Source organism: Lithobates pipiens, unplaced genomic scaffold, assembly GCF_037356315.1.
Source record: "Lithobates pipiens isolate NorthernLeopardFrog02 unplaced genomic scaffold, aLitPip1_a1.2 Scaffold_25, whole genome shotgun sequence".
Taxonomy (NCBI): Eukaryota; Metazoa; Chordata; class Amphibia; order Anura; family Ranidae; genus Lithobates; species Lithobates pipiens.
Genome location: NW_027507787.1, coordinates 141,218,234 through 141,244,638, shown reverse-complemented (window position 1 = coordinate 141,244,638; position 26,405 = coordinate 141,218,234).

The window sequence follows — 26,405 nt, the reverse complement described above, 5'->3', positions numbered from 1 at the left end:
TGAGGGGCTCCCACCATCCCTGTGCTATGCTCATTATGAGGGGCTCCCACCATCCCTGTGCTATGCTGACATCCTCCTGCAGCTGCTTATTATGAGGGGCTCCCACCATCCCTGTGCTGTGCTGACTTCCTCCTGGGGCTGTACCTCTGCTGTGCATATTATGAGGGACTCCCACCATCCCTGTGCTATGCTCATTATGAGGGGCTCCCACCATCCCTGTGCTATGCTGACTTCCTCCTGGGGCTGCTTACGGTGCAGGTGTCAGTGCTGTATATCACGGTGCTGGTGTCAGTGCTGTATATCACGGTGCTGGTGTGAGTGCTTTATGTCACGCTGCTGATGTCAGTGCTCTCTATCACGGTGCTGGTGTCAGGGCTGTATATCACGGTGCTGGTGTCATTTCTGTATGTCACGCTGCTGATGTCAGTGCTCTCTATCACGGTGCTGTTGTCAGATGACTCTATCACGGTGCAGGTGTCATTGCTGTATGTCACGCTACTGATGTCAGTGCTCTCTATCACAGTGCGGTTGATCATCTCCTGCACCCTCTTCTTTGCCCACCCTGACCTTCCCTCTCCTCCATTGCCTTCATGCGCTCCACAGTCCTGAATTATCACAATTTCACATATAAAAAAAGAATGTTTGTAGTTGTCGATCCCAGATTCACCTCATACATGTGTTATGTCATTGGCCATGTGTTGGGATTATGTTTGCACAGCTAGTAATTATTTTGTGGCTGCAAATTTGACCTGTAGGTTTGCAAAGTTCGCCTCCCATTGAAGTCAATGGGGCCCACCGCGAACGTTACGGTTCGCAAACTATCGGCCGTGTTCGCGGTCCGCGTTCGCTAAACGTCCCGTCGGAAGTTCGTCCATCACTAATTACGAAACATGTCGGGCTGTTTGTGCTGATACCACCACGTTTAGAATATTCCCCAGCACGGGTGTATATTTGTTCTTAATTTAACTGGTTTTTTATTTATTTTCTTTTTTATTTGTTACAACCGGGCCATTTTGGGTGATACCTCTGGTCTGCTGTATATTTATCTTTTATTTAATAAATTTGTTGATTGTTTAACGGTACGTTCACGATCGGAGTCCACTTTTGTTTTCCCCTTCCCCTCGCTCGTTGCCGGGTGGCCCGAGTGTTTTATGTTTTACTACAGGTTTGTTCACTGAAAAACCTTCGTATACGACAACTTATTGGAGAGCTTTGGATAACTCCAGGAGCTCATAGTGATCGGACGGCCACCTTGCCTTTTTGCTTCGTATCGACCGAGAGGAAAAGCAGGACGATCGGCTGGTTCCGAGAACTCTTTGGCCCGTGTCAGTAATCTTCGGAGGATTCGCACGTACTCACACCCTCGGTAGCGTGTGGGAACGGAATACGCATATGTGATCCCTGCAGAGGGTTGTCTGCCAGCGCTAACGACTCCGTTGGTTTGGAGTCCACCCATTGCAGTAAGAGTCCAACTTTTTTCCGGTCTGGAAGTGATGCTGGCAAAACCAGGAAGGTCTCATCAAATTTTTGAGAAGGACAGATTTCCCTGTTCATTATTCTTCAGTTAGAACCAGGATTTCTTGGTTATAAGGACTTTTTTTTGATTGAATTTTTCATATGGTGTTCTTTTTTGATTAGTTTTTTTATATATAATCTATACTGAGTTTTATTACTTTTTCCACTATAGATTTCACGTATATCTAGCGCAACTTTATGTATAACTTTTTTCTCATTTGGAGTATCTTTATCTGCTGATTGTCAAACTCTGAAAACACATATTGCTATTGTGGTGTAGGATCGGGGGGGCTGCTGTCCCTCCTTTCCCTCTCCCCCCTCCTTTCCCTCTCCATCCCCCCTCCTTTCCCTCTCCATCCCGCATTCATCTCAGACTCTAACCACACCCCTTTCAGCCACGCTCCATGTAAGCCACACCCACTATTTTATGTAAACCACGCCCATATTTTGCTGCTTCGCGCTCCACATTTTTACCTTTTCCTATGCCACACCTATAACAGCATGCCCCGTCCCCTAGTTATACCACTACTCCGCCTACTGCCAAAAAAGTGTCCCGAATTTTTTTTTTTACAATGTTGGCAACTATGCACCTCTGGGCCTGCCCCTACAGAGCTGAAATAAATCTTCTCCAGTGGGGCTCCTGTTCCCTAGACAGCTCTGCATGGCATCTTTTTAGCTTGATTAAATAGCCCTTTGAATGCTCAGGGGATACTGGTGGTGAATAGTACAAATAAGCAGAGGAGGGCATGGAGGAAGAGGAGGAGGGGGTGGAGCTGACAAATCTTACATAAGCACCATCAACTGCATGCAGATGTGGTGACAAAACAAGCTCTAGCATTGAGCCCTGTCCTGCATCCTTCCCAGTGTGCTGCGTAAAGAAAAAATATCCCTGACCATGCTTGCTGGACCATGAATCAGCAGTAAGGTGGACATTGCTGCTGACTGCCTTGCACAACAATGCCACAACATTGCCTTCCATCTGATGGTACAGAGCTGGTAAGGTCATACGTGCACAGAAATAGCATCTAGAAACCTGCCATTCTGGTAAAGCACATTCTGCAAATTCACAAAAGGGGGCACATTCCTCCAGACGGAAAGGCAAGAGTTGTAAAGCCAGCAGGGAAAAATTGTGTCCCTTTTGTGTGACTTTCAGGTGCTCTTGCCAACAGGCTGAGTGGTGGGAGGTTGTCAAAAGCCTTGTCAAGCATTACTCAAGTACCCAAATGGCTGGTATTTTTTTGCCATGCTTGATTTGCTTGAGGCAAAGTTTGCATAGTGCAACTGTGTGATCGGCTGTACATGTGCTAAAAAAGACCCAGACAGCTGAGTTGTGGGAAGTGGGCCGGGATATAACAGTTCCACAATCTGATGGAATAGGATTGGCCACTCTCTACTTTTCCATGAGGGCTGCCTGTGGTTGACATCCTGCCTTGTTGCGGTTGTGCTTCACTTTCTTCTTCTGCTCTGTCCGGCACCCAGGTCACGTCAATAACATCATCCCCTATATTATCTTCATCACTGGAGCATTCTGTAAATCGCACATAACTGCATTCTGAAACCTGTAAATCGCACATACCTGAATTCTGCAACCTGTAAATTGCACATATCTGCATTCTGCAACCTGTAAATCGCACATATCTGAATTCTGTAAATTGCACATAAATGCATTCTGCAAACTGTAAATCGCACATAACTGCATTCAGCAACCTGTATTTGCACATATCTGCAACCTGTAAATCGCACACATCTGCATTCTGTAAATCGCACATAACTGCATTCTGCATCCTGTAAATTGTACATAACGACATTCTGCAACCTGTAAATTGCACATATCTACATTTTGTAAATCGTACATTACTTCATTCTGAAACCTGTAAATCGCACATATCTGAATTCTGCAACCTGTAAATTGCACACATCTGGATTCTGCAACCTGTAAAATCGCACATATCTGCATTCTGCAACCTTTACATTGCACATATCTGCATTCTGCAACTTGTACATTGCACATATCTGCATTCTGCAACCTGTAAATTGCACATGTCTGCATTCTGCAACCTGTAAATTGCACATGTCTGCATTCTGCAACCTTTAAATTGCACATGTCTGCATTCTGCAACCTTTACATCGCACATATCTGCATTCTGCAACTTGTACATTGGACATATCTGCATTCTGCAACCTGTACATCACACATATCTGCATTTTGTAACCTGTACATCGCACATAGCATATATCTGCATTCGGGTGAGTTGGGGGGGCATGTGCTGCCGCTGACCACCACAAAAGTTTAAATAGGTAATTAAGCTGGTGGGTGGGTGCTGCCGACGACAACCGAAAATGTGCAAACAAGTTATTAAGCGGGCCATAAAGTTATCAAGCAGACCACCATAAATGTGAAAACAAGTTGATAAACCGGTTTGGGGTGCTTCCACCAACCACCTACATTTATATATATATATATATATATATATATATATATATATATATATATATATATATATATATATATTTTTTACATTAGCGACTGATACATGGCACTGATACAAAATTCGCATACACACCTATGTGCCCCTCTAAAACAAAACCAAAAAAATTTAAAGACAGATTGATAAGAGCGGGGGGCGCCGACCTCCGAATAATAAGAAACACAAGCTACTGAGCAGGGGGGGTTGCACTGACCTCCGGAAAAGCATCCCTTACCGGCAAGCAGGAGGTTCCACTGAGCAGCAGAGTGCGAACGTCATTTCCTGAAGTGACGTCGGAAGCACCGCCCATCAGAACTGAAAGTGCAAGACTATGCACTCGCCCAGCCAGGACACCGCGCCGGAAGCTGTGGCGTGATCGACCACGCCACAGAGCCAGTTTTTTGAGGCAAATGAAGCACCGTGTCTGCAATCTCAGATAGACGTGGCGCTTCCCATATTGCACTGCGCCCGGCACCCGGCGCCAGGACACAGTGCACATAAAGACATTTGATTTATTTATTTATTTTTAAAGTGACATGCTTAAATATATATATGTTTTAACATAAAAAAAAAATGTAAATTTTTTTTTTGGACTGCGTGGGGGGGGGGGGGGGGGGGGGGGGTTGATGGGGGTGTTGGGGCTTGGCGCCTGGGTGCCCCCTATGGACGGACCACCACTGATCAGTTTTTTCCCCTCTCCGTAGGCTCATGTTCCTAGTTTCCTCAACCTCAGAGTCAGAACCAACATCAGAATCAATGCATTGTCAAGGCGCAAGTGGCTTGCGCTGTGTTCAAATAACTCAGCTGACGTCTCCATGCATGATGCTAGGGCTATGGCAAGAGTAGCTGTGGATAAGGAGGAAGAATAAGCTGCTCTGGCAGCTTTGCACTAGTCTCCTCTTGGAGGATAGAGGATGAGGATGATTTAGTAAGCCAGTCCACCACCAACAGAGAAAATGTAAAACTGCAATGATGCAATACAATATACTGCAGTAAAACTGCAATGATGCAATACAATATACTGCAGTAAAACTACACTGATGCACTTCAATATACTGCTGTAAAACTGCACAAACTGCATGGATGCACTACACTGACACTTCAATATACTGCAGTAAAACTGCGCGGATGCACTACATTGCCACACTTCAATATACTGCAGTAAAATACAGACTGCGCTATCACTATATTCACCCTCTACTGACACGCTACACTCACACTAGCACACTATAGCACACTATAGCACACTAACTCACTTGTAGCCATGCATAGAGCCATGTTCTATCTCCACCACAATAATACACTACAAATGGCTCCTCTGGAAAGGAACCTTTTATAGTGTGGGGTGGGTCTAGCAATGAGCCATGATTGGACTAAGTCATCATGACTTTCTCCAATCATGGCTTTGACAATGTTCTGTGCCCTGATTGAGCAAAGCCTTCTTTGCCTCAGCAAATCAGGGCTTAGCATACACTGTGTGGTGTGCAGAGCATTGTGGGGCATTTGGTGGGATGAACAACTGGTCAAATGCTCTGCCAATTTGGGTGTTAGCCCAACAGGGGAACAGCCATTGTTTGAGCTGAACTTATGCTCGGCCCGAACCGTTTTCCCAACACTATTTTACATTAATAACCACTTGCTTACTGGGCACTTAAACCCCCCTCAGTCCCAGACCAATTTTCAGCTTTCAGCGCTGATGCACTTTGAATGACAATTGCGCGGCCATACAACACTGTACCCAAATGAATTTTTTATCATTTTTTTCCCACAAATAGAGCTTTCTTTTGGTGGTATTTAGTTACAGCTCGGAGTTTTATTTTTTGCTAAACAAACAAAAAAAGATGCAAAAAAAAAAAATCATGTTTTAATAGTTTGTTATAAAATTTTGCAAACGGGTCATTTTTCTCCTTCATTGAAGTGCGCTGATTAGGCGGCACTGATAGGCTGCATTGGTGGGCACTGATGGGCTGCATTGGTGGGCACTGATGGGCTGCATTGGTGGGCACTGATAGGCTGCACTGGTGGGCACTGATAGGCATAGTTAAGGCGGCACTAATAGGCACAGATAAGGCGGCACCGATGGGCACAGATAAGGCGGCACTGATGGGCAAAGATGGGCACAGATAAGATGGCACGGATGGGTGGCGCGGATAAGTGGCACGGATGGGTGGCACGGATGGGCACTGATAGGTACCACAGATAGATGGGACTGATGGGCACTGATAGGTGGCACTGATAGGTGGCTCTGATAGGTGGCACTGCTGGGCACTGATGGGCGGCACTGCTGGGCACTGATGGGCGGCACTGCTGGGCACTGATGGGCGGCACTGGGGTGCAGCACCTGAGGCAGATTTTGGGTGGCACTGTGGGTGGCACTGCTGGGTGGCACTGTGGGTGGCACTGTGGGCACTGCTGGGTGGCACTGTGGGCACTGCTGGGTGGCACTGTGGGCACTATGGGCACTGCTGGGTGGCACTGACAGGGGGGCACTTACTTTATTTCAGGATGGCACTGCGGGTGGCAGGTGGGCACTGGCAGGGGGCAGGTGTCCTTTTAAATTGCTGGCCGTGATCGGGACTGATGTCCCGAACACGGCCGCCGGCGATCGGCTTTTTTTTTTTCTCCTCGCGCTGTCAGCGCGAGGAGGAATACTAGCCGATTACCGGCTCCGTTTTATCACATGATCAGCTGTCATTGGCTGACAGCTGATCACGTGATAAGGGGTCGGGATCGACCCCTTACACGGATCGGTGATCAGGCGAGTCTCACGGACTCGCCGATCACAGAGCGCGCCGCGCGCGCCCCTCAGGGGGCGCGCAGGCCGCTCGTAACCGGGACTACGTCAATAGACGTAGTCCCGAAAATGTGGGTCCGCGCTATTGCCGTCATTTTGCAATAGCGCGGATCCCAAGTGGTTAAGGATCAGCTTAAAGTTTAACTCTACTTTTGCTCGGAAAATTAATACCCTCTGGGTATCAATGCACAATGCACATTACCAAACTCATTCCTACCCAATTCTACTTTGACGAGATACCTTTTTATTTACACCTCCAAATGGGACATTTGTTTCTGTAATGAATGTCTAACATTAGAACTTGTTCATTTTGGAGGGATTTACTTTTTTGTTGATGCTGTGTCTCCAGGACAGGAATCAAAGGAAAATCTCCCGAGGGAAATTAGCCTGATAAGGTTTGTAACTTTACAAACCCTTTCAGGCTTCTGAAAATGTTTAAAAACAAAATATTTAACTTGTGAGGATTCGGATGTGTATGCCACATCTTATTTTGTTCCAACAACTCATTATGGTTTAATTGCTGAGCTATGTAAATGTAGAATCACAATACGATTGTGCAGCATCGATTTTTAGAGCTAAATGAGAAATTTTCTGTTTGCATCTTGATAAAGAAGCTCTTTTTTTGTGCTATACAGTCCCAAAATCCAAAAGTTCAGATCCTTCAAATTCATATTTAAAGAGCTGGCAAATTCTGCATCTATTCAACATCCTAATTGCATCCCCTCGTACACTGTGCATATTCCTACATGTGTTTCAGAGAAAATTGGCTGTCTGTATGACATCTGAAGTCCCAGTATGCAAGAAGAAGCTGCTCAAATTGGCATCTACTTTAATGATTGCTATACCGGCCAGTTATATTGATCATTCAGGATAACTTCATAAATTGTTACAGTTACACTATTGCAACACCTGTCACTGCAATTCATAGGCTTGCTTTGATAAAAATCCACAAATAGTGCCTGTTTATTCAACAGGATGAGATACCAGGTATCTGAAAATATTTCTACTGAATGTACAATACTATGCAGAAAGTTCATCGGCCTAGGTAATGCTGTGGTGCATGGGTATCATTGCAGTGGTCACTGGTCAGTGGAGAAGTGTGCTATATGCTTTACTAGATAAGTGGGTCAAATACAGTGGGTAAATGCATCCTTAGCCCTTGTACACACAGTCGAACATTCCGATGGACAATGTCAGATAGGACAGTGTTGTCGGATAATCCGACAGCGTGTGGGCTCCATCGGACTGTTTTCGTCGGAGTATCCAACGGACCAAGTTTTCCAGCTGGGCTATAAAATTTTCCGACAACATGATCCGATCGGACTTGGTCCAATCATGTGTAGAGAATTCCGATTGGACAAAGTGCCACGCATGCTTAGATCAAATTCCTAGACCAAAGTTATTGGCTACTAGCCTGAACATAGTCCTGTCCTAACAAAATAATGTCATCACGTTAAGTACGAACGGATTTTCTGACAACTTTGTCCGACTGTGTGTATGCAACAGTTTTGGACAAAATCCGACGGATTTGGTTGTCGGAATGTCCGACAGTGTGTACAAGGGCTTACAGTGTCTGTCAGTAGATAAGTTCATGCAGCATTAATCAGTGGAAAAGAGGGTTGGTGCAGTGGTGGTCAGATGCAGTGGCAGTCAGTGGTGAAGTGCATGGATGTGGTTGTGGTCTATGGGGATGTACCGGGGTGCAGTGGCAGTGAGTGGAGATCTACGGGGAGCAGATGGCAGTAAGTGAAGTGTGTTATTAACCACTTTAGCCCCAAAAGATTTGGCTGCTCAATGACCAGGACATTTTTTTGCGATGCGGCACTGCGTCGCTTTAACTGACAATTGCGTGGTCATGCAATGCTGTACACAAACAAAATGAACATAGTTTTTTTCCACAAATAGAGCTTTCTTTTGGTGGTATTTGATCATCTCTGCAGTTTTAATTTTTCGCACTATAGACAAAGTTTGAAGTTTGAAAAAAAACACAATATTTTGAACTTCAGACCACTTCATCTGCAAAACAATAAAAATTATTTTGAACAAGAACACAATAACATGTGATTAAATCATGAACAATCAATACCTATAAGCAGACATCCCCAGGATTTTAAGGCAGAATAAAAAAATAAATCACAATCTTCAAGACTCAACACACAGATTTTTTTTAAATGCATGTGATCACTTTTACTGGGAGGAACATTGGCTCCTGCTATGGCTCTGGTCTGGTGCCCCCATAGCAAGCTGCTTGCTGTGGGGGCACTCGACAGGAGGGAGGAGCCATGAGCTCTGGCAAGGGACCCAAGAAGAGGAGGATCCAGGCTGCTCTGTGTAAAACCCCTGCACAGAGCAGGTAGGTATAGCATGTTTGGTATATTTAACCGATTCAGACCCTTAAGATTTTACCCCTTCCTGACCCAAGCACTTTTTGCGATTCGGCACTGCGCCGCTTTAACTGACAATTGCACGGTCATGTGATGTGGCTCCCAAACAAAACTGACGTCCTTTTTTCCCACAAATAGAGCTTTCTTTTGGTGGTATTTGATCACCCCTGCATTTTTTATTATTTGCGCTATAAACAAAAAAAGAGCGACACTTTTGAAAACATACATACATATTCTTCTACATATTTTTGGTAAAAAAAAATCACAATGTGTTTATTGATTGGTTTGCGCAAAAGTTATAGTGTTAACAAAGTAGGGGATAGTTTTATGGCATTTTTATTAATATATATATATATATTTTTTTTACTAGTAATGGCCACGATCTGCGATTTTTATTGTGACTGTGACATTATGGCGGATACATCGGATATATTTAACACATTTTTGGACCATTGTCATTTATACAACCATCAGTGCTATACAAATGCACCGATTCCTGTGTAAATTACACTGGCAGTGAAGGGGTTAACCACTAGGTGACAGGGTAAGGTTTAAGTGTGTCCTGGGGCGTGTTTCTAACTGTGAGGGACGTGGCTACATGGGACATGTCACTGATCTCTGCTCCCAATCACAGGGAGCAGAGATCAGTGACACTGTCACTAGGCAGAACAGGGAGATGCTTGTTTACATTAGCATCTCCCATTCTTCCTCCCTGTGAGACAATCGTGGGAACCCCCGTGGTAATTGAGTCCACGAGATCCGCAATCCGACTCATGGAGGTCCCGGCCGGTGCACGCGTGCCGCCAGCGGAGCACACACAATGACATGGTGGCAAATTTAAAGGGACGTGCCTGTACGCCCATTTGCCTGTCCGTGCCATTCTGCTGATGTACATCGGCGTGCGCCGGTTGGGAACCAGTTAAAGAAACAACAAAAACAAGATTTTAGTATCACTTTAAATCCTGTTTTTTTTTTTTAACTGGCTTTAAGGGTATAAATCCACTGACTATCCCTCTAATATTATTTTATTAAAATCCCCCTCTTGGGTGGGGTTGGATTCTTTCAAAGATTAAATACAGCCCACTTGGACTGTACACATGCTCCTTAGCAAAATGTTGAGCCACAGGGCTCACAAAATCGCCCCTTTTTATGTCCTCTACATGATTATAAACACATTAACAAATGAAAAAATGTTTAATTTTTAATATTTCTCCATTCAGCGAGTCATAGTTACAAAGTTGGTAAGGTTGAATAAAGACAACAGTCTATCCAGTTAAACCTGTGTTGGTGTGTGTATGCGTGTACAAAAATAATTTCCCATATCCCTGTACATTTTTTCCGCCAAGATTCACATCCAAGAGTCTTTTAAAACTATCCATACATTCTGCCGACACCACCGTTTGTAGAACAGTGTTCCACATCCTTAGCGCCCTGACAGTGAAAACCCCCCTATGCAGCTTAAGGTTAAACCGCTGTTCCTTCATTCTCATCATGTTTTCCCATGTCTTCTTACACCGAAAAGTTTCATAGCCACACTGGATCCCTGTTGAGATATTTGTGTAGCGATGACACTTTGGACAAAGTGTCTGTCATGTGCAAATTTTGTTTTTTGCCTCAGAACAGTAAAGGGGTTCTGAGGGTTAATTGTGTAGGCTTAACTTTGACATCAGTTTGGCTGGGCTATGTCAAGCCCCGTACACACGAGAGGACTTATGTCTGACAGACTTTCGAAGGAGTTCCGTCGGAGTTCTGCTGGAATTCCGACTGAGTTCTGACGGACTTTTCGGCTGAGCGGACTTGGCCACACACAATCACACTAAACTCAGACGGATTCGAACGTGATGACGTACGACTGGATTCGAATAAGGAAGTTCATAGCCAGTAGCCAATAGCTGCCCTAGCATCGGTTTTAGTCTGTCGGAATAGCATACACACGAGCAAATTTTTCGAAGGGACCGGGTCCGGCGGAGTTCCTTCGGAAAAATTTGAAGCATGTTCCATATTCTAAAGTCCTTCGGACTTTGGCGAGTCAAAAGTCCGTTGCAGCCCACACACGATCGAATAGTCTGACGGACTCAGTCCGTCGGACTTTGGATGTTGAAAAGTCCGCTCGTGTGTACGGGGCTTTAGAGTTCTGCCTGGTCATGTGTACAGTTAGGTGCACATGACAGAACCAGGCCTGGTTGGACGTTTTGGGTAACAGCCCCTGAGCCAATCAGTGGGTGCGCCAGGGCCCCGCTGAGGAATCTGGGGAAGGGTACTTAAGATGTTGAAGTCACATGTTCTACTTCATTTGTGAGGCCCTACCGGTCTGTTCCTGATTCTGGACTGGGGTAGCCCCGGAAGGGGTCCCAGTCACAGGAGCATTTGTCGCTTCCCAACATGCTACGGTTGGTTAGCCCCAATAGACCCGCCTGGTCCGGGGTAAGGATCCATCTGTTCCCGAGTCTCGGAACCAGCTGGTCCGAGGCGCAGTAACCGAGGGAGGATTCAAGGTGTCTGGGTATGCTCTCAGCTTGGAGGGGCACCATAGCTCTTGTAAGCGATCGGGGAGGACTCTTCGGAGGAGGGCCAACAAGCTGCCATCCTGAGAAGTGCCTGGTTGCTGAGTTGTGAAAGACACTGACAAATTCACGCTTTTTCCAGTACTACCAAGGAGACAGAGAACGTTCCAGATACTGAGGAAAAGGTTCCTGTCCACTTCTGTTACAAGTTACTTAAGGTCAAAGATTTCACAGGTTCTGGATCAAAGTGCTGACTGCCATAATCTCTGGCTAGAGATTTGTTCAGCCTTGACGCGCCCAGCTGTGAGTGGCTACTCTATGGGTGGTATTAGAGACTTTCTGATATTAGCAGTCCAAGGTGCCTGAGTTTCTTCACCTTTGCCCTCTGTTCCCATACGAGACTGTGTTGTTGGATGTTACACCTGCAAATAAAACCTTTTCTAAAGGACTTTTATGGTGTCAGCGTCCAAAGTGTTGGGTACTAACTCTGGGAACCCCTATATGTGGAAGAACCAGCCAAGTGGAGGTAACCAGTAAGCCCAAAAGTTAAGGCCACCCTGCCAAGGGTTATGGCTGCTACATTTGTATATTGCTATCATATCTCCTCTCAAGCGCCTCTTCTCCAGGGAGAATACATTTTGCACTTGTAGTTGTTCCTCATAATTGAGGTCCTTCAGGCCCCATATTAATTCAGTTCCTCTTCTCTGGACTCTCTGCAGTGCCAGCACATCCTTTCTGAGGATTGGTAACCAGAGCAGGATGGAATACTCCAGATTCGGTTGAACCAGAGTTTTATAAAGTGCCAGGATTATTGTTTTATCTCTGGAGTAAATTCCTTTTTTAATGCATGCTAATATTGTGCTGGCTTTGCTTTCTGCAGCTTGACATTGCATGTTATTGGTCAGTCTGCCTTCTATTAGGACCCCCAAATCTTTCTCCATCCTGGAATCCCCTAGGGGTTCTCCACCTAGTGAGTAACTTGCGTTTATATTTTTACCCCCAAGTTAATTACCCTACATTTACCAATGTTAAACTTCATTTGACATTTGGTAGCCCACTCCATTAATTTATTCAGGTAATGCATTTATCAATAAATTTACAATATTCACAGTTGTCACATGGAAATGTTCTATGAGGAAGACCTGCACTCAGGTCCCCACCTAGGCCAGACTCATAGTGATTGGAAATAACCATGTCACATACTGACACATTCCTAGGAAAAGTAATCCCAGAGACGGAATTTATGTCAGAAACCATAAATCAAACCAAGACAGAAGTACAGTTAAATCACACTTGTTTAATAATAAAAGTAAATAGAACATAGTAAAAATATAGCCAAAGTTCGGTAACTAGAACAGATAGACAAGCCAGAAATTCAGGAAGCCAGGAATAAGCATAGTGGAACAGCAAGCAGGATCTGGAGCCAGAAAGAATGTCAGCCAAGCAAGTCTTTAAGACCCCTTTCACATTGAGGCGTTTTTCAGGCGTGTAAAGTGCCTGAAAGAAGCCGCAACTGCAATCCCAATGTAAAAGCCCGAGTGCTTTCACACTGAGGCGCTGTGCTGGCAGGGCATCAAAAAAAGTCCTGCAAGCAGCTTCTTTGAAGCGCTTTTGGAGCGGTGAATACACCGCTCCTAAAGCACCCCTTCCCATTGAAATCAATGGGAAGCGCCTGCAAAATGCCCAAAAAGCGCCTGAAAAGCGTTTTTGGCAGCATCGCTTTGTGGGCGCTTTTAACCCTTTATTTGGCCACTAGCAGGGGTTAAAAGCACCTCAATAGCACTCAAAAAATGCTGGTAAAGCCCTGCTAGTTTAAGCAGCACTTTATGAGCGTTTTTTGGGCGCTGTCATTGTGAAGGGGCTCTTAAAGCACTTGGGCTTTCACATTGGGATTGCAGATGAGGCTTCTTTCAAGCGCTTTACAGGCGCTTTTTTAACGGTAAATCACCCGAAAAACGCCTTAAAAATGCCCCAGTGTGAAAGGGGTCTAACAGCAAGTCTTTTACAGTGCTGGAGAAAATCTCTGTGATGTTGACCAAGGCAAAGGCAGAGATCATCTGGGCTGCAAAGCTTAAATGCGATAGTATAGTCTTTTTTTTTTTTTTTTTTACTTTTAACCACAGGTAAGCCTAGAATAAGGCTTACCTATATGTAAAAAAAAAAAAAAAACCTCCTAAACCTGTACGGTTTAGGAGATATTCCCCTCGCAATGAGTCGCTGACTTCAGCAGCGCATGCACTCTGGGGATTCTCGGCTGAAAGTCTGTCAGACACCGGACCTTGCTTGAAAGAAGTCTCCGACATTCCACTCACAGCGCCAGAGCCACGATAACCGGAAGACACACCGAGGTGTGGATCGGGTGAGATACCAGTGCCTCGTTCTAAGGTAAGTATTTCATAATGAGCTAGTATGCGGTGCATAGTAGCTCATTATGCCTTTTCCCTTACAGGTGTCGAAAAAAAAGTCAACGGCTTTACTACCACTTTAAGTAAACAGGACTGATGAGCAGGATATCATCAACAGGTGAGTCACTGTGGAGAGATAGAAGCTGGCAATTAGCCGACAGCTGAGCGGCCAACTCAGAGAAGGAAGGGCTGAGCCTAGCCCTGACAATTGATTATTTCACCTAGGACATCAACATCAATCAAAATATATCAATGTTTCTTTACAAAAAAAAACGCTTATAAACTGGGCATATTCCAGTGCTCAGGAGGCACAGATGATGCATTCGGCCCATTATCAGCAGCAAAATCAATGACAGGCTGAAATACCTTAGGGTTTCCTTTAGAAAACCCAGTGTAAATATTATATAAATATTATATTCAAAATCAGGGCATCCTCTAATTATATGTACAGTATAGGTCCTATCATTTTCTATATATAGAAATTCCTCCCTTCTCTGTTACACATGAAAGATAAAAAATAAAGTATTCTAGCCTTCTATTCTTCTAAGCAAAAAGCCAATGCAAGCCAGGATGACCAAGTTCTGGCAGTCTGACTTGGGCAAATTTTGCAAGAAGGTAGAAGGGCCTCAAAGTTATTCTACCATACATTGACATACCTGCTTCGTGCAAAGGTTTTGCACTGCATCAATCCTCCTCTTCTCAAGTCTCCCACTGGTGCTCCTGGCTCCTTCCTCCCAACGACTGCCCTCGTAGCAAGGCGCTTGCTATGGGGGTACTTGTGTAGGCTCACTCCCAACTCTTACTGTCTGCCTCTATTGGCACAGACTAGAGGACTCGACCTCATCACTGGCTGTGATTGAAAGCAGCAAGATGAGCCAATGAGGAGGAAGTGAGCCGAGAGAGCCTCTGCTCTCGTGCATATCACTGGCTCAAATTTGGGCCGGGGGCTGTATGCAGAAGGTTTTTTACCTTAACTACTTGAACTCCAGGAGGTTTTACATAATTCTTAAAGAGGTCATTTTTTTGGCTATACGGCACTGCGCCTCTTTAACTGACAATTGAGCGGCCGGTTTGGTTTGCTTGGTTGTTGAGAATTTGCCTTCTATTGGTAGAAATTAGGGTGTTGTTGCACAAAAAATTGAAAAGTAAGTAATTGTGGGTCCGTTCTCATTTCCACCTTTTGAGGATTTCAGGATATCCCCTTTGGGTATTATTCCTCAGAAGAAACCTAAAAGTTTTTGACGAATTCATCATTTATCCTTTCCGGCTGGAAGTTATTTGAATGATGATATCGATCCCACGTTTTGTTCGGTTACTTACAGTTCTTTCAATGATGCGATATTTAACCACTTCAGCTCCGGACCAATAAACACCTTAAGGACCAGAGGTCTTTTTGCAATTTCGCACTGCGCTGCTTTAACTGGTAATTGCGCGGTCATGCAATATTGCACCCAAACTAAATTTGCATCCTTTTCTTCCCACAAATAGAGCTTTCTTTTGATGGTATTTGATTGCCTCTGCGATTTTTTTTTTTGCGATATAAATGGAAAAAGAGCGAAAATTTTGAAAAAAAAAGATATTTTCTTCTTTTTGTTATAAGAAAAATCGAATAAACTAAATTTTAGTTATACATTGAGGGCAAAATTTATTCAGCCACATGTCTTTAGTAAAAAAAATGTCAATAAGCGTATATTTTTTGGTTTGCGCAAAAGTTATAGCGTCTACAAACTAGAGTACATTTTCTGGAATTTACACAGCTTTTAATTTATGACTGCCGATCTCATTTCTTGAGGTGCTAAAATGGCAGGGCAGTACAAATCCCCCCCAAATGACCCCATTTTGGAAAGTAGACACCCCAAGGAAATTGCTGATGGGTATGTTGAGCCCATTGAATATTTATTTTTTTTGTCCTAAGGGATTGAATAATGACAAAAAAAAAAATAAAAATTACAAAAAGTTGTCACTAAATGATATATTGCTCACACATGCCATAGTTATATGTGGAATTGCACCCCAAAATATATTCCGCTACTTCTCCCGAGTATGGGGATACCACATGTGTGGGACTTTTTGGGAGTCTAGTCGCGTACGGCACCCCGAAAACCAATCACCACCTTCAGGATTTCTAAGGGTGCATATTTTTGATTTAACTCCTCACTACCTATCACAGTTTCGAAGGCCATAAAATGCCAAAATAGCACAAAACCCCCCAAAATGACCCAATTTTGGAAAGTAGACACCCCAAGCTATTTACTGAGAGGCATGTTGAGTCCATGGAATATTTTATATTTTGCCACAAGTTGCGGGAATATTACAAACTTTTTTTTTTTGCACCAAGTTGTCACTAAATGATATATTGCTCACACATGCTATGGGCATATGTGAAATGACACGCCAAAATACATTCTGCTGCTTCTCCTGAGTACGGGGATACCACATGTGTGGGACTTTTTGGGAGTCTAGTCATGCACGGCACCCCGAAAACCAATCACCACCTTCAGGATTTCTAAGGGTGCAAATTTTTGATTTAACTCCTCACTACCTATCACAGTTTCGAAGGCCATAAAATGCCAAAATAGCACAAAACCCCCCCAAATGACCCCATTTTGGAAAGTAGACACCCCAAGCTATTTACTGAGAGGCATGTTGAGTCCATGGAATATTTTATATTTTGCCAAAAGTTGCGGGAATATTACAAACTTTTTTTTTTTGCACAAAGTTGTCACTAAATGATATATTGCTCACAAATGCTATGGGCAGAAGTCAAATTACACCCCAAAATAAATTCTGCTGCTTCTCCCGAGTACGGGGATACCACATGTGGGGGACTTTTTGGGAGCCTAGCCACGTACGGGACCCCGAAAACCAAGCACTGCCTTCCGGATTTGAATATAAAATGCTACCAAAAAACCTGTTAGCGATGGCAGGGATCAGGCCTGACTCTGCGATCGCTGCAGTTATGTGTTTAGTGTTTTGTAAGTGACAGTGATCGATCGATACTGCACTTGGGTGGGCTGGGCAGAGGGGCAAAACGCAGGTGCTAGCAGGTATTTGGGCTGATCCCGCTAACAATGCGTTTTTTTGGAACCCTAAACTGCTGGGGACGCTAGTATAGATCTGATCAGATCAGATATTGATCTGTTCAGATTCTATACCACTACGGGAGGTGTATGCTTTGCATGTGGGTGTTAGCGGTACTGGCACTAACCTAGCGCTGCCTGGGGCGACGCAGACCCTGACCCTAAAACCTAATTGATATCACCCGCCGGGTGATCAGGGGGTTAAACCTTTATTGGGTAATAAATGGTGGGTGCCCTGATGCTATAAAAAACAAACGAACCAGAGTCACCCGTAACACTTATACGGTGATCAGTGGTGAAAGGGTTAACTAGGGGCAATCAGGGGGTTCAAATTTTTATTAGGTAGTATATGGGGGTCCCTGGCGCTATATAAAAACCTGACGGGGAACCTAAATAACTAACTGGCTAACCAGCGTCACCAGTGACACTTATACTGTGATCGCTGGTGAAAGGGGGTGAAAGGGTTAACTAGCAGCAATCAGGGGGTTAAAACCATTATTGGGTAGTATATCGGGGTACCTAGCGCTATAAAAACCTGGCGGTGAACCTAAAAAAATAACTAGCTACCTAGCGACACTAGCGACACTGATGCAGCGTTCAGAAAAATTATCGCTTAGTGACACTGGCAAAAGGGGGTGAAAGGGTTAACTAGCGGAAATCAGGGGGTTAAAACCATTATTGGGTAGTATATCGGGGTACCTAGCGCTATAAAAACCTGGCGGTGAACCTAAAAAAATAACTAGCTACCTAGCGACTGTAGCGACACTAATGCAGCGATCAGAAAAACGATCGCTTAGTGACACTGGCAAAAGGGGGTGAAAGGGTTAACTAGTGGCAATCAGGGGGTTAAAACCATTATTGGGTAGTATATCAGGGTACCTAGCGATATAAAAACCTGGCGGTGAACCTAAAAAAATAACTAGCTACCTAGCGACACATGCAGCGATCAGAAAAATGATCGCTTAGTGACACTGGCAAAAGGGGGTGAAAGGGTTAACTCTAGGGGCAATCAGGGGGTTAAATCTTTATTGGGGGTGATAGGGGGCTACCCTGGACCTAACACTAACTGTCCTGACAATTTTTACTGTCACAACTGACACTGAATGCATTGATCAGTAAAGAAATGATCAATGCAATCAGTGACACTGTGACTGGGGGGGGAGGGGGGGCGGGGGGGGGGGGATCGGGGGGCGATCGGGGGGGGATCGGGGGGGGGGGGGTTTGTGTGCCTGTGTGTACCTACATGTCAGTGTAGTGTTGGTGCACACTTACTATTAGTCTTCTCCTCGTAGTCCAGTCAAAAAGACCGCCCCGAGGAGAATGACATCACTTCCTCCTTCCTGTGTAAACAATACACAGTGGGAGGAAGCTTCTCATTGGCCAGGAGCGATCCAGAGGGGGTGGCCGAAAACCAAGGCCATCCCCTCATCACGGAGCGCTCCTGGAGCGAACCGGACCGCCGTAACCAGCGGGAGGGGGTCCGATCGGACCCCCCACCCGCTGGAAGGCAATCACGTACATCTACGTGATTGTGCCTGCCTGTGCCATTGTGTTGACGTACATTGGCAATACGGCGGTCCTGAAGTGGTTAAAGTATGTGCAGTTGGTCAGCTGTCTTGGCTGAGGCTGACATAAAATCTGCTTTTCGTTTGTTACCTATTCACCCGTCTGCTTTTAATTTGCTCAGTTTTTATTTTAATGTTTGTTTTTATTTTGATTGTTGTATCCCAAGGTCTTGTTTTTTGCTGTTATTTTGAACTTTTTTCCTCCTTTTTGGAATGGTCGGTTTCTCATGTCTCTGGTTCGGATAATATAAAACACTATCTAGATGATTTTCTATTTATTGGTCCGGCATCATCGCATGAGTGTTTGTATTTGTTTACTATATTTAAGATGCTTTGTAGAAACTTTGGAGTGCCTTTAGCTGAGGAGAAGTCTGTTTGGCCTACTACATTGCTTGAATTCCTTGGTATCACCATTGATAGTTTGAATATGAAATTTACCTCCTGATAAGGTGAATCGTTTGCTTTTTTTAGTCTCTTTTGTTATTAATAAGAAGAAAGTTACACTGCACACTTTGCAATCCTTATTAGGATTGGCTTTTGGGACCCGGGTTATTGCTGTTGGCAGGGTTTTTTCAAAAGGTTTGTATGAAGCATTGTCGGGATTGACGAATCCTAGACATTTTGTTCGGATTTCTTCAGATTTAAGGGAAGATTTGAGAGTTTGGGACTGTTATTTGGCTTCTTTTAACCACTTTCAGACTGGACCATTTTGCTGGCTTAAGACCAGACCACTTTTTGTGATTCGGCACTGCGTCACTTTAACTGACAATTCCGTGGTCGTGTGACGTGGCTCTCAAACAAAATTGACGTCCTTTTTCCCCACAAATAGAGCTTTCTTGTGGTGGTGTTTTATCACCCCTGCGGAGTGAGCTATAAACAAAAATAGAGCGACAATTTTGAAAAAAAAAAACATTATTTTTTACTTTTTGCTATAATAAATATCCCCCAAAGACATTTAAAAAAAAAAATTTCCTCAGTTTAGGCTGATATGTATTCTTCTACATATTTTTGGTTAAAAAAATTGCAATAAACGATTATTGATTGGTTTGCACAAAAATTTACAGCGTTTACAAAATAGGGGATTGTTTTATGGCATTTTTTATAATTTTTTTTTTACTAGTAATGGCGGCAATCAGCGATTTTTATTGTGCGACTGCGACATTATGGCGGACACATCGGAAATTTTTGACACATTTTTGAGACCATTTATACAGCAATCAGTATTATACAAATGCACTGATTCCTGTGTAAATGACACTGGCAGTTAAGGGGTTAACCAGGGGTGGCAGTGTAGGGGTTAAGTGTGTCCTAGGGGCGTGTTACTAACTGTGGCGGGCTGGGCTGTGTGTTAGTGAGCACTGATCTCTGCTCCAATCACATGGAGCAGAGATCAGTGTCACTTGTTGCTAGGCAGAACAGGGAGATTGCGGGCATCCCCGCGGCGATCGACTCTGCGGAACCTGCGACCAGCAGTACGCACATGATGGCAGTGCGGCAAATACAAATGGACGTACCCGTACCCGTGCCATTCTACCGACGTACATCGTCGTGCGCTGGTCGGGAAGTGGTTAATGGTTGTTCCATTTGGCAGTCTCCATTTTGTGACACTTCTGTCATTTCTCTTTTTACTGATGCTTCGGGATCTTGTGGTTATGGCTTTTATTGGATTGGGCATTGGTCTGCTTCTCCTTGGCCTTCGTCTTGGATTTAAAGAGGTTTACATTTGAACATGAACAAATGTTTCCTATTTTGGTTGCCCTTGAATTATGGGGTGATCAATTTACTAATTCCAGATTACTTTTTCATTCTGATAATAAAGGTGTTGTGTTCGCCATTAATTTTATGTCTTTTAGGTCGCCTCCTGTCATTGCTGTTCTTCGACAACTGGTTTTCAAATGTCTTTGTTTGAATATTTGGATAAAGTCCAAATATGTTCCAGGTCATTTCAATGATATTGCTGACTCGCCTCGATTGCAGCTGGACCATTTCAGAACATTGGTGCCGGATGCAGATCTTCAAGGTCATCAGTGCCCAGTCCGACTTTGGTCTCTCGTCTAGTGAATGTTCGCTCTGCAATCCAGAATTCTTTGGCTCCCGGGAAAACTATAAAACTGCATGGGAACATTGGCGCTCATTCTTGAGTTCAGTGGGTCATCAACCATCTGAGTATAATGAATACTTGATACTTTCCTTCATTGATTATTTGATGTATTCTGAATATTCCTATTCTCACCTTGTTAAGGTTCTGTCTGGAGTTAAATTTTTTGTTAAATGGCGTAAATTACCTTCTTGCTCTAATTTTTTTCAATACAAGTCCTCAAAGGATATTGGAGAGGTACTCATTCTGTTGATTTGAGGGTTTCTGCCACTATTAATATGCTACAAGCTTTGATTGATGTGTCGTCCACAGTCTAAGTCTCATTTGTTTATTCATAATAATGGACTTCTGCTTACCGAGTAACAGTTTTCTGCAGTATTAAAAAAGTGTTTAGTCAAGTTACCACTTGTCCATTTGAAGATTACAACGCATTTATTCAGGATTGGTGCGGCTACCAAAGCGTTTAGGCTTGGTTTGCCTGCCACTGCAATAAAGGGCCTGGGTGGTTGCAAGTCTAATTGTCTCAAAATATATGTTAGGCCTGATCTCTATTCGTTCTGAATTACAGGTTCATCAAAGTATACTATCTGGATATTGGAACACTCTTATGTATTTTGGGCTAAACTTCATGCATCTATTCATACTTGTGGTACTAATTTGGGTTTTCAGCGTGACAAGATTTTTGTTTGTTGGTACGGCAGGCGTGGAATGTCATGGTTTGACTTGTGCCCTGCCATAAATAGATTATATTCCTCTTGGCCTTCTCCAAATATTATTATATTTCACCTGGGGTGTAATGACTTAGGTCATTCTAAAACTTTGGATTTACTTAGCCAGATCAAAGTTGATCTATTTCAAATACATTTAATTCTTCCAAATACAATATTAGTCTTTTTCCCAAATTATTCCACGTTTGCCATGGTTAATGTCTATGGAACTTCTATTTTTGGAAGAAAGTTAATAGGGCTGTTGCTGAATGTATGCCCTCGGTTGGTGGTCAGTCATTCAGACATGTTGATATAGAAGGTGGACTTTCTGGGTTTTCACTTGTTTGACGTAGCCCTTGATTTATTTCATTTAGATTTACAGAATATGATTGGGTTGGCTGTAGCCATGGTGGGGTGCCAGGCTCAGTAGTCATTAGGCATTATTTCAAATGTTATTATCTATTTCTGTATTCATTCCCATAAACAAAAACAGTGTAAAAAATAAAAAAAAATCCCTCATCATACCTCAGGGTAGTACAGTGTTACTATGGTGATACTGAGCTACTCTGATGACAGGGTGTACATTTTTTTTAAATACATAAATCTCTTTAGAGAAGCTCCAGACTTCCCCCAAACAATACTGTAGATGCTGACTTTTAATGTAAGGACACTTACTTGTCCAGGGATCCAACAATGTCCTCAACCGAACTGATTCTTCAATCAGCTTTGGGTGCATGTGCTGGCATCTCTAGTAAGGGAAATGGGAAGTGAAGCCTTGTAGCTTTTACAGCGTGTTTCCTACTGTGTATGCACGAGTCTCGCTGCGTCTTGGGAATGATCCTGTAGTCTATTGTGTGTCCCAGAAGACTGCGGGGGAAGAAGGGGGGCTGATGATCTGGCTCAGATTGCCTCGACGATTTGAGCCACAATATGCCCTTCCTGGCAAGGCCATTTTTTGCTGCGGCACTGCGTTGCTTTAACTGACAATTGCGCGGTCGTGCTACATTGATCCGAAATAAAATTGACGTCCATTTTTTCCCCACAAATAGAGATTTTTATGGTCATATTTGCCCTATAAACAAAAAAAGTCTGACAATTTTGAGAAAAAAAAAATATATATTTTTTTACTTTCTGCTATAAATCACATCCAATAAAAAATGTAAAAAATCTAATATTTTTTCATCAATGTAGGCCAATATGTATTTTGTTACAAGTTTTTGGTAAAAAAAAATCCTAATAAGTGTATATTGATTGGTTTGTGCAAAAGTTATAATGTCTACAAACTATGGGATGGATTTATGGACTTTCTTTTCTTATTGTTTTTACTAGCAATGGCGGCGACATTGCGGCAGACAAATCTGTAGGCAGACACTGTACAAATCTGACACGTACACACGATCGGACTATCCGGCGGACTTAATCCAGCGGACAAACCGCCGGACTTTGCCGCTGAGGTCCGCCGGACTTTTGAAATGAACGGACTTGACCACACACGGAAAAAAGCCAGTTTATTTTAAACTTGGCTCCAGGTAGCCGGGACTAGCGAAGGAAGTGAATGTCGCTGCCTCCATTGGCGAGATTGACACCTCGCTGGCCCCCGTCACCTGATATGGATTTAAAGGGGAACCCCTATGCCAAAAAAATGGAGTGGGGGTCCCCCAAAGTCCATAGCAGACCCTTATCCAAGCACGAAGCCTGGCCAGTCAGGAAAGGGGGTGGGGACGAGCGAGCGCTCCACCCTCCTGAGCCGTACCAGGCCGCGTGGCCTCAAAATGGGGGGGTGCTTTGGGGAAGGGGGCCCTGCGGCCCCCCACCCCAAAGCACCTTGTCCCCATGCTGATGAGGACAAGGGCATCTTCCCAACAACCCCCTGGCCATTGGTTGTCGGGGTATTTGGGCGGGGGGCTTATCGGAATCCCCCTTGCCCAAAGCACCCCCCATGTTGAGGGCATGTGGCCTGGTATGGCTCAGTAGGGGGGGGGGGGGGGGGCGCTCGCTCGTCCCCACCCCCTTTCCTTACCGGCCGGGCTGCATGTTTGGATAAGGGTCTGCTATGGACTTTGGGGGTACCATCACACCATTTTTTTGGCGTAGGAGTTCCCCTTTAAATCCATACCAGGTGACAGAGCCAACGAGGTGTCAATCTCGCCGATGGAGGTGGCCTTCACTAGTCCCGGGTACCTGGAGCCACATTCAAAATGAATGGACTTTTCTCTGTGTGAGGGCAAGTCCGTTCATTTCAAAAGTCCGGCGGACTAACACACAGATGGGCGGATTGTCCACCGGACTGCCGAGTCCAGTGGACAATTTTGAGTCAAAATTTCTTTCTAATGCCCCGTTCACACGTAGCCGACTATCCGGTGGACTTAGTCTGGTGGACTTCCCGCCAGACTGTCCGTCGGACTTTCCGAACGAGCTACTTGCCCACACACGGCACTTTTTCAGCGTACTAATATGGCGTACTAAGTCCACCGTACTATCCGCCCTACTTTTGAAATGAACGGACTCGCCCACACATGTGGAGGAAAGTCCGCTCATTTCGAGCGCGTCTCCAGGTAGGTGGGGCCCGTGAAGGAGACGCCGCAGGCCCCGCCACCTGGTATGGACTTAAAGGGGAACCCCAACGCCAAAAAAAATCGGCGTGGGGTCCCCCCAGGTCCACATAAGACCCTTGTCCGAGCACGCTACCCGGCCGGCCAGGAAAGGGGGAGACGAGCGAGCGTCCCCCCCCCTCCGAGCCATACCAGGTCGCGTGCTCTCAACATGAGGGGTGCCTTGGGGTAGGGGGGGGCGCGCGGCCCCCCCACCCCAAAGCACCTTGTCCCCATGTTGATGAGGACAAGGGCCTCTTCCCGACAACCCTGGCCGTTTGTTGTCGGGGTCTGCGGGTGGGGGGCTTATCAGAATCCGGGAGCCCCTTTAATAAGGGGGCCCCCTGATACCGGCCCCCCACCCTATGTGAATGACTATGGGGTACAATGTACCCCTACCCATTCACCTGTAAAATAAAGTACAAAAAAAAACACAACACACAAGATAAAATAGTTTATTGCACAGCTCCGGGGGTCTTCCGTCTTCGGGGGTCTTCTCGCCAGACTCCTCCGCTATCTTCTTCTAGCTCTTTTGCTAGCGGAGGAGCCTGGCTTTCTTCCTCGCTGCGAACTCTTCTTCCGACTTCGGGGGTCTTGTCCCCCTCTTTGGTTCTTCTGCCGGGCCACCGCGCCTTCTTATAGCTCTTATACAGGCGGTGGCCCGGACTTCTGTCACTGCCGCTGCCGCCGCCTTCCGTTCTTCTCCTTCTCCTGGAGATGTTGACTCAACACTCTCTCCGGCCGCAATGCCAGGGACGCGCTGCACGGCGACTTATATAGGGATAAGGGGCGGGGTCATCTGTTGATGTCACATGGTGACCCCGCCCCCTTACTATGTCACAGTCCCGGAGGATGCTGGGGCTGTCGCCATGTGACATCAACCCATGTGACATCAACCGATGACCCCGCCCCTTGTCCCTATATAAGTCCCTGGCATTGCGGCCGGAGAGAGCGTCCAGTCAACATCTTCAGGAGAAGAAGGAGAAGAAGAAGAAGAAGAACGGAAGGCGGCGGCGGCGGTAGCGACAGAAGACCGGGCCACCGCCTGTAAAAGAGCTATAAGAAGGCGCGGTGGCCCGGCAGAAGAACCAAAGAGGGGGACAAGACCCCCGAAGTCGGAAGAAGAGGCCGCGGCGAGGAAGATAGTCCGATTGTGTGTACACGGCATTAGTGACAGTTTTTGGGGACCAGTGATACCAATACAGTGATCAGTGCTAAAAAAAATAATAATCCACTGTCATTGTATAAATGACACTGGTGGGAAAGGGGTTAACACCAAGGGGTTAAATGTGCTCCAAGGGAGTGCTTTCTATCAGTGGGGGGGATACTGTGACTGGAGGAAAACAGAGATCCGTGTTTCTGACAAGAAATCCATTTTCCTCCCTCACATAATGGCAGTCTGCCTTGTTTAAATAGTGTTCTGCCTCTCCTGAGAATGATCGCCAGTCCAAGCGGCCCCTGTGAGTGGCTCCTGCTGTGTCCAATCACAGCGGGAGCAGGGCTCTGGCAGTGCGTGTGCATGCCTCGGGCCAAGGAGAGGAATCACATACAAGTATATGATTTTGCACTTAAGGGCCGCCCTGCCGCGGTATATGTACGTGGGGCAGTCCTTAAGCTTTAAATAGACTACCATCAGGCATTAGTAATATTTTTTTAATCATATTTACCACTTTGTTAAAAAAACCTACATATTGTCATGTTTTTCTTGACACTTCATTGTTTGATATTTATAACCATGGTTAATGCTTAAACTTTAATTAAAAAGTTAAATATCCTCTGGAGACCCTTGGTAACTTACTATTTACCCTTAGGTTTTGCCGATACCTTATTTCTTCCATAATCCTCTAGACCCTGTTCCACATCTGTCATTGGTGTCCTTGGCTCCCTCATTGGTGTCCCCCACCTTCCTCCCGTATCCCTTCCCCACCCTTTTCTCGTTCTTCCTCCTGCTGTCTTTTCATCCCTTCTCTTACCCTTCTTTTATTCTCTCCAAATTCTTTCAGCTCCTGTTTTCTCCCTGTTATATTTATGCTCAAGCTTCTCTGTACCTTGTTTCGGTCTTTTGGCAGGCCTTTTTTCCAAGTACGTTCCCATTGAATGCCTCAGATTGCAGTCTCCAAGTACTCTTGTGCTTTGGGTACACACTTATGGTGGGTATACCAAACTACTACCCCTGTACATTTTGACACATCCTTTGTCTGTGTGTCCTACCTAGTGCATTCCACCCCATCCCCCCACCCACTTTCTTCTTGTAATATACAGGTATTTTATATGCCCAGACTGCCAGACTACTT